General features: G+C 36.4%; 1 protein-coding gene across 5 annotated transcripts in view; it reads left to right on the forward strand.

The window, feature by feature from the left end:
* LOC131931739 (dipeptidyl peptidase 4) overlaps positions 1 to 15299 on the forward strand; it is a 101761-nt gene that overhangs the window by 32528 nt on the left and 53934 nt on the right. The gene's annotated exons all lie outside the window — the stretch shown is intronic.

Here is a 15299-nt window from a genome sequence, read left to right on the forward strand (position 1 = left end):
GGCTTTTTTGACGATATGTGACGGAGGGGAGGGGGAGGTAAAAATCGTCCAAAAAAGCGTGACGTCATTTCTGGATGACCCCTAACAAAAAAAAAACCAACAATAGGCATGAAAGGTCTTTCTAATCATATTAAATTTTTGAAAAAAATCTTTTTAAAAATTTGGCAAGCGATAAATTATAGTTAAATTTGTAAAAATTAAAATCGATTAGGAACCTAGAATTACACTCTTTTTCATATTTTTGTATCGAATATAAGCCGTTGAAAAGCCGTTTAGAATTATTGTATTAATTAATTCAAATATTTTCAAAAACTGCCATCAACCTCTCCTTGAAGTCAACCGGAATATATAGGGAGAGTACAACAATAAAAGTCAGATCAATTGTTGATAAAAAGTCATTATAGTGATCTAGAGCGTATAGCGTAGTATTGTATTTATAATAAATAATATAACATCCCCAATCACCACAATACCATGAGTCTGCTAATTCAAATTAAAAAAATAAAAGTGTTTGCTAAATTACTAGCAATTATTCTTTTAACTATTTCTAGCCTTAATGAAATCGGAAGTAATTTTGTACTTATTACACAACTGTTATACAATATTCAATTTTGGTTGAAAACATATGCTTTTTGGAAACACAAATTTTAAACTATTTGAAACCAGCTTTTCAAGTCTAAACTACCTGTATCGCAATTTGTTTAAATGTTTGTGTAGGAATATTTGTCGTTGTATAGCAAGTGTAAGAATGTTTGTCGTCGTATAAAAATGTTAAGAATATTTGTCGTCATGTACAAAGTTTAAGATAAACTTGCATGAACGTCATTTGAAATAAAAGGCCAAAGCTTAAAAACTTTCAAATATTTTTTTGTTTTGAGAATCAGTGTTATAAAAATTGCCAATGTAGATAATTATTATTTTCTGTTTAATGCTACTTTTATTTTCTAACATATAACCAGCAGTTTGACTTTCGTAAGATAAGTAGGCCTATTGATTGGCTTTGGCTGTACAGAAGCTCCGTGATCCTCTGTAAAAAAAAAATATAGAAAAGCGTGGGTCTCTTCCTAAATATATTTTAAAGCATATAGAGTGCCCTGTGGTTTTCTTTATAGTAATTCAAATAGTTGTGTATAATTTATTTTCTACTTCTTAGTGCATTATTAAATAAAAGTTTGTTATTAAAACGGTTTTTATGCAATTGTTTTGAGTACTTTAAATTTTTATATACAACTATAGCTAAAACGTTCTCTTCATTGACCTAGAAAGACCCACATATAGGTTGAACATTCTCTTCATTGACCTAGAAAGACCCACATATAGCTTGAACGTTCTCTTCATTGACCTAGAAAGACCCACATATAATTGAACGTTCTCTTCATTGACCTAGATAGACCCACATATAGTTAGAACGTTCTCTTCATTGACCTAGAAAGACCCACATATAGGTTGAACGTTCTCTTCATTGACCTAGAACGACCCACATATAGCTAAAACGTTCTCTTCATTGACCTAGAAAGACCCACATATAGGTTAAACGTTCTCTTCATTGACCTAGAAAGACCCACATATAGGTTGAACGTTCTCTTCATTGACCTAGAAAGACCCACATATAGCTAGAACGTTCTCTTCATTGACCTAGAAAGACCCACATATAGTTAGAACGTTCTCTTCATTGACCTAGAAAGACCCACATATAGGTTGAACGTTCTCTTCATTGACCTAGAAAGACCCACATATAGCTAGAACGTTCTCTTCATTGACCTAGAAAGACCCACATATAGCTTAAACGTTCTCTTTATTGACCTAGAAAGACCCACATATAGCTAAAACGTTCTCTTCATTGACCTAGAAAGACCCACATATAGGTTGAACGTTCTCTTCATTGACCTAGAAAGACCCACATAAAGGGTGAACGTTCTCTTCATTGACCTAGAAAGACCCACATATAGGTTGAACGTTCTCTTCATTGACCTAGAAAGACACACCTATAGGTTGAACGTTCTCTTCATTGACCTAGAAAGACCCACATATAGCAAGAACGTTCTCTTCATTGACCTAGAAAGACCCACATATAGGTTGAACGTTCTCTTCATTGACCTAGAAAGACCCACATATAGCTAGAACGTTCTCTTCATTGACCTAGAAAGACCCACATATAGGTTGAACGTTCTCTTCATTGACCTAGAAAGACCCACATATAATTGAACGTTCTCTTCATTGACCTGGAAAGACCCACATATAGCTAAAACGTTCTCTTCATTGACCTAGAAAGACACACATATAGGTTGAACGTTCTCTTCATTCACCTAGAAAAATCCACATATAGCTAGAACGTTCTCTTCATTGACCTAGAAAGACCCACATATAGCTAGATCGTTCTCTTCATTGACCTAGAAAGACCCACATATAGCTAGATCGTTCTCTTCATTGACCTAGAAAGACCCACATATAGGTTGAACGTTCTCTTCATTGACCTTGAAAGACCCACATATAGCTAGAACGTTCTCTTCATTGACCTAGAAAGACCCACATATAGCTAGAACGTTCTCTTCATTGACCTAGAAAGACCCACATATAGCTAGAACGTTCTCTTCATTGACCTAGAAAGACCCACATATAATTGAACGTTCTCTTCATTGACCTAGAAAGACCCACATATAGCTAGAACGTTCTCTTCATTGACCTAGAAAGACCCACATATAGCTAGAACGTTCTCTTTATTGACCTAGAAAGACCCACATATAGCTAGAACGTTCTCTTCATTGACCTAGAAAGACCCACATATAGCTAGAACGTTCTCTTCATTGACCTAGAAAGACCCACATATAATTGAACGTTCTCTTCATTGACCTAGAAAGACCCACATATAGCTAGAACGTTCTCTTCATTGACCTAGAAAGACCCACACATAGGTTGAACGTTCTCTTTATTGACCTTGAAAGACCCACATATAGCTAGAACGTTCTCTTCATTGACCTAGAAAGACCCACATATAGCTAGAACGTTCTCTTCATTGACCTAGAAAGACCCACATATAATTGAACGTTCTCTTCATTGACCTGGAAAGACCCACATATAGCTAAAACGTTCTCTTCATTGACCTAGAAAGACACACATATAGGTTGAACGTTCTCTTCATTGACCTAGAAAAATCCACATTTAGCTAGAACGTTCTCTTCATTGACCTAGAAAGACCCACATATAGCTAGATCGTTCTCTTCATTGACCTAGAAAGACCCACATATAGCTAGATCGTTCTCTTCATTGACCTAGAAAGACCCACATATAGCTAGAACGTTCTCTTCATTGACCTAGAAAGACCCACATAAAGCTAGAACGTTCTCTTCATTGACCTAGAAAGACCCACATATAGCTAGAACGTTCTCTTCATTGACCTTGAAAGACCCACATATAGCTAGAACGTTCTCTTCATTGACCTAGAAAGACCCACATATAGCTAGAACGTTCTCTTCATTGATCTAGAAAGACCCACATATAGCTAGAACGTTCTCTTCATTGACCTAGAAAGACCCACATATAGCTAGAACGTTCTCTTCATTGACCCAGAAAGACCGACATATAGCTAGAACGTTCTCTTCATTGACCTAGAAAGACCCACATATAGCTAGAACGTTCTCTTCATTGACCTAGAAAGACCCACATATAGCTAGAACGTTCTCTTTATTGACCTAGAAAGACCCACATATAGCTAGAACGTTCTCTTCATTGACCTAGAAAGACCCACATAAAGCTAGAACGTTCTCTTCATTGACCTAGAAAGACCCACATATAGCTAGAACGTTCTCTTCATTGACCTAGAAAGACCCACATATAGCTAGAACGTTCTCTTCATTGACCTAGAAAGACCCACATATAGCTAGAACGTTCTCTTCATTGACCTAGAAAGACCCACATATAGCTAGAACGTTCTCTTCATTGACCTAGAAAGACCCACATATAGCTAGAACGTTCTCTTCATTGACCTAGAAAAACCCACATATAATTGAACGTTCTCTTTATTGACCTAGAAAACCCACCTAACCCTAACCCTAACCCTAACCCTAACCCTAAACCTAACCCTAACCCCAGAGATCATAACCTAAAGCTCTTACCGTATCAGAAAGTTGCCCTCTGGGTAGCTCAGTCAGAATCCTTCAAAGCGTCACTGAAAACTTCCAATCAGCCTCAAATACCTCCCTTTCGGCCCAAATACTACCACCCATCGGCCAGTTATAACCCCCCCCCCCTCATCCCTCCCCTGACGAAATTTCCAGTTAAAACAAGATGCGTGCTCGTGTGTTAGATCAATAACTGGGGAGTATCGATTTCTCGAATCTTTGGCGTGTCAGACATTATATACATCAGTTGGAGGTAGGGGTGTGTTCAGTGTGTAAGGCGTTATGTCAATTTACTATCGGGTTGATGTGTTGGGTTGTGTGTCCGACACAATCATATTTAGCCGTGTCTTTCTGCTTGTCCGATACGTTCATAGGCTACCAATATCTATTAGAAAAATTAAAAGGAAATTGTATATACTATTAGTCAACACAACACCATTTTAAATGCACACTCTGATTAAGAGACTTAAATGATTTCGTTAAAAACCCGGCTGTTCAATGGTATTTATGTTATTTTTAAAGTAATTTTGAATACTTTTGGCCGATAAAATTGTATAAATTTCATAGCGTACATCTCGATAAGTAGATCTTTAAATTTGTGTGAATTAGTTCATTTCTTCATATTCTGAAATTGAAGATGTTGGAAGCAAATCTTATTGAATATATAGATCTACGTTTTTAGTATTGTGTATCATTAACGACTTTCGATGTTTAATTTTATTTAATTTTAATTTTTGTCCAAGAATTCATGACGCCAATAGCGTTGTGTACTTACTGTAGTTTAAACACTTGACATGTGACGTCAATGCTTTTGTGCTACTTGCGTCTTCTCTAGAGCTTTCTTGTCACAACTACAAACACTTTTCTCCATATAGCACTGAAGATACTGATCTCATAGCCTCGGAAAAAATGTTGGGGAAAGACAGAGAGAGAGAGGTTGGGGGAGAGAGAGAGAGATAGAGAGAGAGAGAGAGGGGTGTGTGTACGTGGGGTTCTATTTAATAGGACTAGATAAATGGCCCGTTGAGGGAGAAATACAATGGGCGCAAAGTTGAAAGTGTTGCCTTTTTCTCTGAACCAAAACCAAAATCACCACCTCAACTTTAAATTTAATCGGAAACGAAAAATTTCATTAAAAACGGATGTTTATAAAAAAATCGGTATTTTAACCGGATTGAACCTTGATCGGCACGTAGTTACTGCACATTCATACTAAATGTAGTCGTACCCCTAAACCTTGCATCTAAGCTCAAACTTGACAAAAGTCGCATTTAGAGTTTCTTTCAGGCAACTCTTCGGGAGGAAGAAAGTCTACCGTCCTGTATAACGATGTAGAATTTATATAGAAAATATTCTTTTACCAGTGTCCGACCCCATACCCGGAAAATTTAGTCCACCTCCCTAACCCCTCCCCCCCCCCCCCACACACACACACAGACAATGTCAAGTGCCCCCACTCCGAGATGGACAAGTCTGAAAGAAACACTTGTCGTATTTTTAGATCATGCAGACTAAAGGCAGACCCTACTTCTACACAAACACAAACGAAAACGCAAACACAAACGCAACACGAAAACACAAACACAAAAGAAAACACAAACGCAAATACAAATAAAAGAGAAACGCAAACACAAACACAATGCAAATACAAACGCAAACACAAATATAAATGCAAACTCAAACAAACGAAAGCACATACACAATAACAAACGTAAACAAAAACGCAAACGCTAACACGGGGCCCTGGTTTCAATTTAGTGAAGGACTTTAGTAAACCTTCTTGTCCATAGCATATTGCACTGTTTAAAACGAACGTAAGCGCCATAGCGCTTACGGGAAGGCTCGTTGCGCCAAATAGCACCTTCTCGGGGCGCCGGAGGACGCCCTGGTTATAATTTAGTGAACGACTATAGTAACACTTTTACACACAGCTTATCACACTCTTTAAATTGAAAGTATGCACCGTATCGCTCACAGAATAGCCCATGGCGCCAAACCAAACCGAAAACGCCTAATTCAATTTAGTGAACGACTATAATACCCCCAGCTTGTCCGCAAATCGTAAGATCGAAGTAAACGTAGAGAACATTTATAAGCGACATCTAAATTGCTATTGATTAAAAATAATAATTATTAAACCTTCCGTTCAGAGCAGAAAATAAATAAAAGGATGTATTTAAAATATCCGTGTTTTACCTCCTACATTGCACTTTATCAATCCATGCAAATTATATTATTCCAACAATAAGCCCTCGCAGGTACCCGCGCAATTTGCATTCACATTTCTTTTTCTAAATAACAAGATTTCAAGTGAGTTTAATATCTGGATGACCCCTAACAAAAGGTCTTTCTAATCAAATTAAATTTTTGAAAAAAAATATTTTTAAAAATATGGCAAGCGATAAATTATAGTTAAATATGTAAAAATTAAAATCGATTAGGAACCTAGAATTACACTCTTTTTCATATTTTTGTATCGAATATAAGCCGTTGAAAAGCCGTTTAGAATTATTGTATTAATTAATTCAAATATTTTCAAAAACTGCCATCAACCTCTCCTTGACGTCATCCGGAATATATAGGGAGAGTACAACAATAAAAGTCAGATCAATTGTTGATAAAAAGGCATTATAGTGATCTAGGGCGTATAGCGTAGTATTGTATTTATAATAAATAATATAACATCCCCAATCACCACAATACCATGAGTCTGCTAATCCAAATTAAAAAAATAAAAGTGTTTGCTAAATTACTAGCAATTATTCCTTTAACTATTTCTAGCCTTAATGAAATCGGAAGTAATTTTGTACTTATTACACAACTGTTATACAATATTCAATTTTGGTTGAAAAATATGCTTTTTGGAAACACAAATTTTAAACTATTTGAAACCAGCTTTTCAAGTCTAAACTACCTGTATCACAATTTGTTTAAATGTTTGTGTAAGAATAATTGTCGTCGTTTAGCAAATGTAAAAATATTTGTCGTTGTATAGAAAGTGTAAGAATGTTTGACGTCGTATAGCAAGTGTAAGAATGTTTGTCGTCGTATAGAAAAGTTAAGAATATTTGTCGTCATGTAGAAAGTTTAAGATGAACATGTATGAACGTCATTTGAGATAAAAGGCCAAAGCTTGAAAACTTTCAAATATTTTTTTTGTTTTGAGAATCAGTGTTATAAAAATTGCCAATGTAGATAATTATTATTTTCTGTTTAATGCTACTTTTATTTTCTAACATATAACCAGCAGTTTGACTTTCGTAAGATAAGTAGGCCTATTGATTGGCTTTGGCTGTACAGAAGCTCCGTGATCCTCTGTAAAAAAAAATATAGAAAAGCGTGGGTCTCTTCCTAAATATATTTTAAAGCATATAGAGTGCCCTGTGGTTTTCTTTATAGTAATTTAAATAGTTGTGTATAATTTATTTTCTACATTTTAGTGCATTATTAAATAAAAGTTTGTTATTAAAACGGTTTTTATGAAATTGTTTTGAGTACTTTAAATTTTTATATACAACTATAGCTAAAACGTTCTCTTCATTCAAAGACCCACATATAGATAGAACGTTATTTAATAATAACAAGATTTAAAGTGAGTTTAATATATATTTATATTAATACCAACAAACTTACAGTAAGAAAATATTAAATTTGGACCTATGAACATTCCCCTTAAGTCTGGACCTACCAATTTAAAGGAAGATCAAATCCATTTAGTTGGAGGTTCAATTAAAATGGATAATACAAAAAAAAAGACAATGCTTAGTAGTTTGTCAAGGTGGACCCACAAACAAACTTTTGTTATTTTTGGAAATATTAAGTGGTGCTAGCTTGATAGGTTTGTTGTTATCAAAAGACGTTACTCCTACTGCAAATGAACGCGCCAAATGGCGAACTGAGAAATTGAGAGTAAACTCTAAATAATCTATTGTATAAGTTGTTTGGAGTAAGAACATTTCTTACGAATCGTTATATAGATCTATCTGCCTTCATCAGTGGTTTCAATTTAAGTTTTTGAAAGGTTTTTAAAACAGTATTCTTCTAATTTCTAATGATACTTATTTTAATTGTGAATAACATTTGTGATTCGGCAGTTTAAAAAAAAAGTTGCAAAATTACAAAATATTACAAAACCCTAAACCTTAATTAGGGGTCGGCGTGGTCGAGTCGGTAAAGCTCATGGTTGCTGAACCGAGAATTCTCAAGTTCGAACCCTCGAGCAGATGAGGCTCGTCAGCTGGGGACAGCTACTCTTCTAGGAGAGAACTTCAAAATCGAACAACTGCTGCTTTGTAGTTAGTTCTTGGTTGGACAAAGGCTATGAAAGCAAATCCAATAATAAATACATAAAAACGTTTATAATTACAAGGTTATATAAATGCACAAAAAAGAAGAAAATACAATTTTTATTAAATATAAAATAATTTTTAAAAATATAATAAATCTGCGGTTATTTTAAATTAAAAAAAAAATACCTTCTTTAAATATATTAATGCACTACTATTTATATCACTATAATTAAACGCGTGGGCCGCTTGTTGAAATTCTTATTATTATAGCGGCCCACGCTTTTATTTATATTTAATAAAAAAAAATTCATAAAAAACGTTTTAATAACAAGCTTTTATGTAATGATGCACTAAAAAGTAGAAAATAAATTATAGACTACTATTTAAATAACTATAAAGAAAAGCGTGGGTCACTTTAGTATCTATTGGATACCTTTACTAATGTTAAGGAAGACACCCACGCTTTTCTTTATAGTTATTTAAATAGTAGTCTATAATTTATTTTCTACTTTTTAGTGCATCATTACATAAAAGCTTGTTATTAAAAAGTTTTTTATGAATTTTTTTTTCAGTACTTTACATGTTTTATCTACAATATAGTTACATGACTAAAAACCATTGCGCGCCTACTGAACATCACGTTCAGTAGGCGCGCAATGGTTTTTGAACGCAGCCATTACGTGATGGCGCAGCTATTGAAGGTGATGACGCGTGTGGTGTGGTTGGCTAGACATGCCTACTAATTCGGTCCAAATTTTAATTAATTCATAAAAAATTAATTAGGCATCCAATTAAGTCAAATTTAGATTCAGATTGCATTGTCTTCATGTCTTGACCCACGTGCCAAATGTGAATCGTATCGGTCAAGTAGAACTGTCCGAATTTTCACTCCTGCGTTTCCGTCTAGACAGACAGACAGAGGAAGTGAGTTAAATAAAAGCTTGTAAAAAAAATTCATAAAAAACGTTTTAATAACAAGCTTTTATGTAATGATGCACTAAAAAGTAGAAAATAAATTATAGACTACTATTTAAATAACTATAAAGAAAAGCGTGTGTCACTTTAGTATCTATTGGATACCTTTACTAATGTTAAGGAAGACACCCACGCTTTTCTTTATAGTAATTTAAATAGTAGTCTATAATTTATTTTCTACTTTTTAGTGCATCATTACATAAAAGCTTGTTATTAAAACGTTTTTTATGAATTTTTTTTTCAGTACTTTACATGTTTTATCTACAATATAGTTACATGACTAAAAACCATTGCGCGCCTAATGAATATCACGTTCAGTAGGCGCGCAATGGTTTTTGAACGCAGCCATTACGTGGTCGTGATGGCGCAGCTATTGATGACGCGTGTGGTGTGGTTGGCTAGACATGCCTACTAATTCGGTCCAAATTTTAATTAATTCATAAAAAATCAATTAGGCTTCCAATTAAGTCAAATTTAGTTTCAGATTGCATTGTCTTCATGTCTTGACCCACGTGCCAACTGTGAATCGTATCGGTCAAGTAGAACTGTCCGAATTTTCACTCCTGCGTTTCCGTCTAGACTGACGACAGACAGAGGAAGTGAGTTAAATAAAAGCTTGTAAAAATAGTATTATTTTCTTCTTTTTAGTGCATTTATAAAAGCTTGTAATTATACACGTTTTTATGTATTTATTTATTTTTTTACTTTTGTATACGCATAGTAAGACAATATAGTGTAGCAACAAATATATGATACACAATTTGAAAAACAGTTTTGCTTTAATAATATAATTAGTTTTACTATACGTGTCACATTTACTGATGTTTTAGTTACAATCCGAAAATTGACACAATTAGCTGAACACATATCATAGAACACAAATCTTTAACACTTCTTTAACCGAAGACATTAATACTGTTCAGTCAGTGGTCAAGTTTATAGCTAAAGTTTCAATAAAGTATTATGGGATGGCGTAGTCTAGTGGTAAAGAACTGGACTGCTGACCCGACTAAAAACCACTGAACGTGATGACGAGCTTTTGTTGTAGAGCCTTCCCCCCCCCTCTCGATCCACGCCCAAGACGGCCGCAATGACGCATGTGGATAGAACTGCCTACTAATTCGGTCCAAATTTGAATTAATTCATAAAAAATTAATTAGGCAACCAATTAAGTCAAATTGAATGTCACGATGCATTGTCTTCATGTTTTGACCCACGTACCAATTACGAACCGTATCTGTCAGTTATAAGTGCCTGCAATTTCGCACGGGCGTTTCGATCTAGACAGACAGACAGAGGAAGTGAGTTAAATAAAAGCTTGTAAAAAGAAAAGCAGGCTGAAATCGGAGTCAATGGCCTCAATGGCGCTTAACCATTTGCCACGTATCCTAAATTCTGTTAGAGGGGGATCCCTTCCAACACTAAAGTTAAGAACGAAGAAGAAGAAGACAAAATATTTTAATTAACTATTTTTTCGACCCTACTGTTATTAAAAAAAAATCTAGGTAATAAGCGAAAATATTGTTTAATATTGATCAGTTTTAGCAGTTTGCGTGTATTAAATATTTTCTTCACCTTTGTTTGTTGACGTATGCGAAAGAGGAAAACCTTTGCCAACGATAAAATAATTTAAGTCCTTACATAAGCAGACCCTACTCCATTACACGGTATGTGTTGTTGTTTAGTTTTATGCTTCTAGAATCTATAATGATAACTGGCGGAATGACAGAATGACTGACACACTACGCGATCGCCATATAAAAGACTAACACTATTGAAAATAAAATATCTATATTTAAATATGAACGTTAGCTTAAGTTTATAGAACCCTAACATCAGCCACAATTATAATTATAAACATAACACTAACCCTAACTCTATCCCAATCTCTGTCCGTATAATCATTTTTATCTCTAACTCTACCCTACCCATTTCACCAAAGAAAATGTAATAAACACTAACCCTAACCACAATCTCAACACAGCCACAGAATCAATCTCAAGCATCACTGACATAACCCTACTCAAATCCCCATCCCTTTAACTATCCCTATGATTATCCTATCTCTCTATATCCATTTCACTAGCCATATATCTATCCCTACTCGTACCCTTACTCTTAACTTTACCTTTGCCCCTGTTCCTGCCCTTACCCTTAACTTTACCCCTACCCTAACACCCATCCTTTATTTTTACTTTCTCGTGTACGAAGTATAGAGAAAGTCTTGTAATCTTGCAAAATCTGAGTCGGAAAAACATAGTTTTGCAACTTTGTCAGTATGTCTGTGTGTTTGTGTGTCTGTATGTCTGAATAAACACGATAACTTGAGTACCGTTAGCTAGGTTGATGACATTTCATATATAACCATTATAACAAAATTTGTAGATCCGTATTAACTTTTCATCGATTCCTGGTAACCGGAAGTGGAACTTTTTCTACTTTCAATTTTTCAAAAGCCTTTAACTTAAGTACTGTTTCATATAGATAAATGAAATTTGGTATGTAAGTAAAAGATCTAATTCTCTGCCTCCTCTTAAATTCTGTTTAATTTCCGTTTAACAAAAGTAGTAATTTACGCTATTTCCATTCCTCAATAAAACACATGTTAATTTATGTAGTACTAATAGTATTCCACACTATTATACACATATTGTTTGCCGTTCAGTAGGTGCGCAATTCTTTTTTCTAAGAGGTCCTATTCCACTTTAAAAAGTTTGTCATTAAAAATGGATTAAAAATCATGTCTATATCCCGAGTTGCCATCCCCCGTAGTGTTAAATAAGAATATTCGAGAAAGTTTAGGGGAGATTACTCGCGGTTTATTTAGTACTCTTAGTGTATGCCCATCGCTATCCTAATCGTTATCTTATTTCTGTCCCTATCCCATACCGTTTTGCGTAACGCTATTCCATACATATGATTGTAGCTATCATCATCTATATTCCTAGCGCTATACATAGCCATTTCTTATACCTTTTCATTTCCCAATTTATGTTCCTATTTAATTTTATTTTCCATATCGCTATCTCTATCCTATCTCAGTCTTTTGTCCATCTTCGCCATGTGTCCATCTCGTCCTTTTGTCCATCTCGTCCTTTTGTCCATCTCGTCCTTTTGTCCATCTCGTCCTTTTGTCCATCTTGTCCTTTTGTCCATCTTGTCCTTTTGTCCATCTCAGCCTTTTGTCCACCTCGTCCTTTTGTCCATCTCAGCCTTTTGTCCATCTTGTCCTTTTGTCCATCTCAGCCTTTTGTCCATCTTGTCCTTTTGTCCATCTCGTCCTTTTGTCCATCTCGTCCTTTTGTCCATCTCAGCCTTTTGTCCATCTTGTCCTTTTGTCCATCTTGTCCTTTTGTCCATCTTGTCCTTTTGTCCATCTCGTCCTTTTGTCCATCTTGTCCTTTTGTCCATCTTGTCCTTTTGTCCATCTTGTCCTTTTGTCCATCTCAGCCTTTTGTCCACCTCGTCCTTTTGTCCATCTCAGCCTTTTGTCCATCTTGTCCTTTTGTCCATCTCAGCCTTTTGTCCATCTTGTCCTTTTGTCCATCTCGTCCTTTTGTCCATCTTGTCCTTTTGTCCATCTCGTCCTTTTGTCCATCTTGTCCTTTTGTCCATCTTGTCCTTTTGTCCATCTTGTCCTTTTGTCCATCTCGTCCTTTTGTCCATCTTGTCCTTTTGTCCATCTTGTCCTTTTGTCCATCTCAGCCTGTTGTCCATCTTGTCCTTTTGTCCATCTTGTCCTTTTGTCCATCTTGTCCTTTTGTCCATCTCAGCCTTTTGTCCATCTTGTCCTTTTGTCCATCTCAGCCATTTGTTCATCTCAGCCTTTTGTCCATCTTGTCCTTTTGTCCATCTTGTCGTTTTGTCCATCTTAGCCTTTTGTCCATCTTGTCCTTTTGTCCATCTCAGCCTTTTGTCACTTGTCCTTTTGTCCATCTCAGCCTTTTGTCCATCTCAGCCATTTGTCCATCTTGTCCTTTTGTCCATCTCAGCCTTTTGTCCATCTTGTCCTTTTGTCCATCTCAGCCTTTTGTCCATCTTGTCCTTTTGTCCATCTCAGCCTTTTGTCACTTGTCCTTTTGTCCATCTTGTCCTTTTGTCCATCTCAGCCTTTTGTCCATCTTGTCCTTTTGTCCATCTTGTCCTTTTGTCCATCTCAGCCTTTTGTCCATCTCAGCCTTTTGTCCATCTTGTCCTTTTGTTCATCTCGTCCTTTTGTCCATCTCGTCCTTTTGTCCATCTCGTCCTTTTGTCCATCTCAGCCTTTTGTCCATCTCAGCCTTTTGTCCATCTTGTCTTTTTGTCCATCTTGTCCTTTTGTCCATCTAAGCCTTTTGTCCATCTTGTCCTTTTGTCCATCTCAGCCTTTTGTCCATCTCAGCCTTTTGTCCATCTTGTCCTTTTGTCCATCTTGTCCTTTTGTCCATCTTGTCCCTTTGTCCATCTTGTCCTTTTGTCCACCTCGTCCATTTGTCCATCTCGTCCATTTATCCATCTTGTCCTTTTGTCCACCTCGGCCATATGTCCATCTTGTCCTTTTGTCCATCTTGTCCTTTTGTCCATCTCGTCCTTTTGTCCATCTCGTCATTTTGTCCATCTCAGCCTTTTGTCCATCTCAGCCTTTTGTCCATCTTGTCCTTTTGTCCATCTCGTCCTTTTGTCCATCTCAGCCTTTTGTCCATCTCAGCCTTTTGTCCATCTTGTCCTTTTGTCCATCTCAGCCTTTTGTCCATCTCAGCCTTTTGTCCATCTTGTCCTTTTGTCCATCTTGTCCTTTTGTCCATCTTGTCCTTTTGTCCATCTTGTCCTTTTGTCCATCTCAGCTTTTTGTCCATCTTGTCCTTTTGTCCATCTTGTCCTTTTGTCCATCTCAGCCTTTTGTCCATCTCGTCCGTTTGTCCATCTTGACCTTTTGTCCATCTCAGTCTTTTGTCCATCTCAGCCTTTTGTCCATCTTGTCCTTTTGTCCATCTCGTCCTTTTGTCCATCTCGTCCTTTTGTCCATCTCGTCCTCTTGTCCATCTCAGCCTTTTGTCCATCTCAGCCTTTTGTCCATCTCGTCCTTTTGTCCATCTTGTCCTTTTGTCCATCTTGTCCTTTTGTCCATCTCAGCCTTTTGTCCATCTTGTCCTATTGTCCATCTTGTCCTTTTGTCCATCTCAGCCTTTTGTCCATCTCAGCCTTTGTCCATCTTGTCCTTTTGTCCATCTTGTCCTTTTGTCAATCTTGTCCTTTTGTCCATCTCAGCCTTTTGTCCATCTTGTCCTATTGTCCATCTTGTCCTTTTGTCCATCTCAGCCTTTTGTCCATCTTGTCCTATTGTCCATCTTGTCCTTTTGTCCATCTTGTCCTTTTGTCCATCTCAGCCTTTTGTCCATCTCAGCCTTTTGTCCATCTTGTCCTTTTGTCCATCTTGTCCTTTTGTCCATCTCAGCCTTTTGTCCATCTTGTCCTATTGTCCATCTTGTCCTTTTGTCCATCTTGTCCTTTTGTCCATCTCAGCCTTTTGTCCATCTTGTCCTATTGTCCATCTTGTCCTTTTGTCCATCTTGTCCTTTTGTCCATCTTGTCCTATTGTCCATCTTGTCCTTTTGTCCATCTTGTCCTTTTGTCCATCTCAGCCTTTTGTCCATCTCAGCCTTTTGTCCATCTTGTCCTTTTGTCCATCTTGTCCTTTTGTCCATCTCAGCCTTTTGTCACTTGTCCTTTTGTCCATCTCAGCCTTTTGTCCATCTCGTCCTTTTGTCCATCTTGTCCTTTTGTCCATCTTGTCCTTTTGTCCATCTCAGCCTTTTGTCCATCTCAGCCTTTTGTCCATCTTGTCCTTTTGTCCATCTCAGCCTTTTGTCCATCTCAGCCTTTTGTCCATCTTGTCCTTTTGTCCATCTTGTCCTTTTGTCCATCTCAGCCTTTTGTC

Source organism: Physella acuta, unplaced genomic scaffold (assembly GCF_028476545.2).
Source record: "Physella acuta isolate Inbredline_101_S28 unplaced genomic scaffold, ASM2847654v3 ptg002022l, whole genome shotgun sequence".
Lineage (NCBI taxonomy): Eukaryota > Metazoa > Mollusca > Gastropoda > Physidae > Physella > Physella acuta.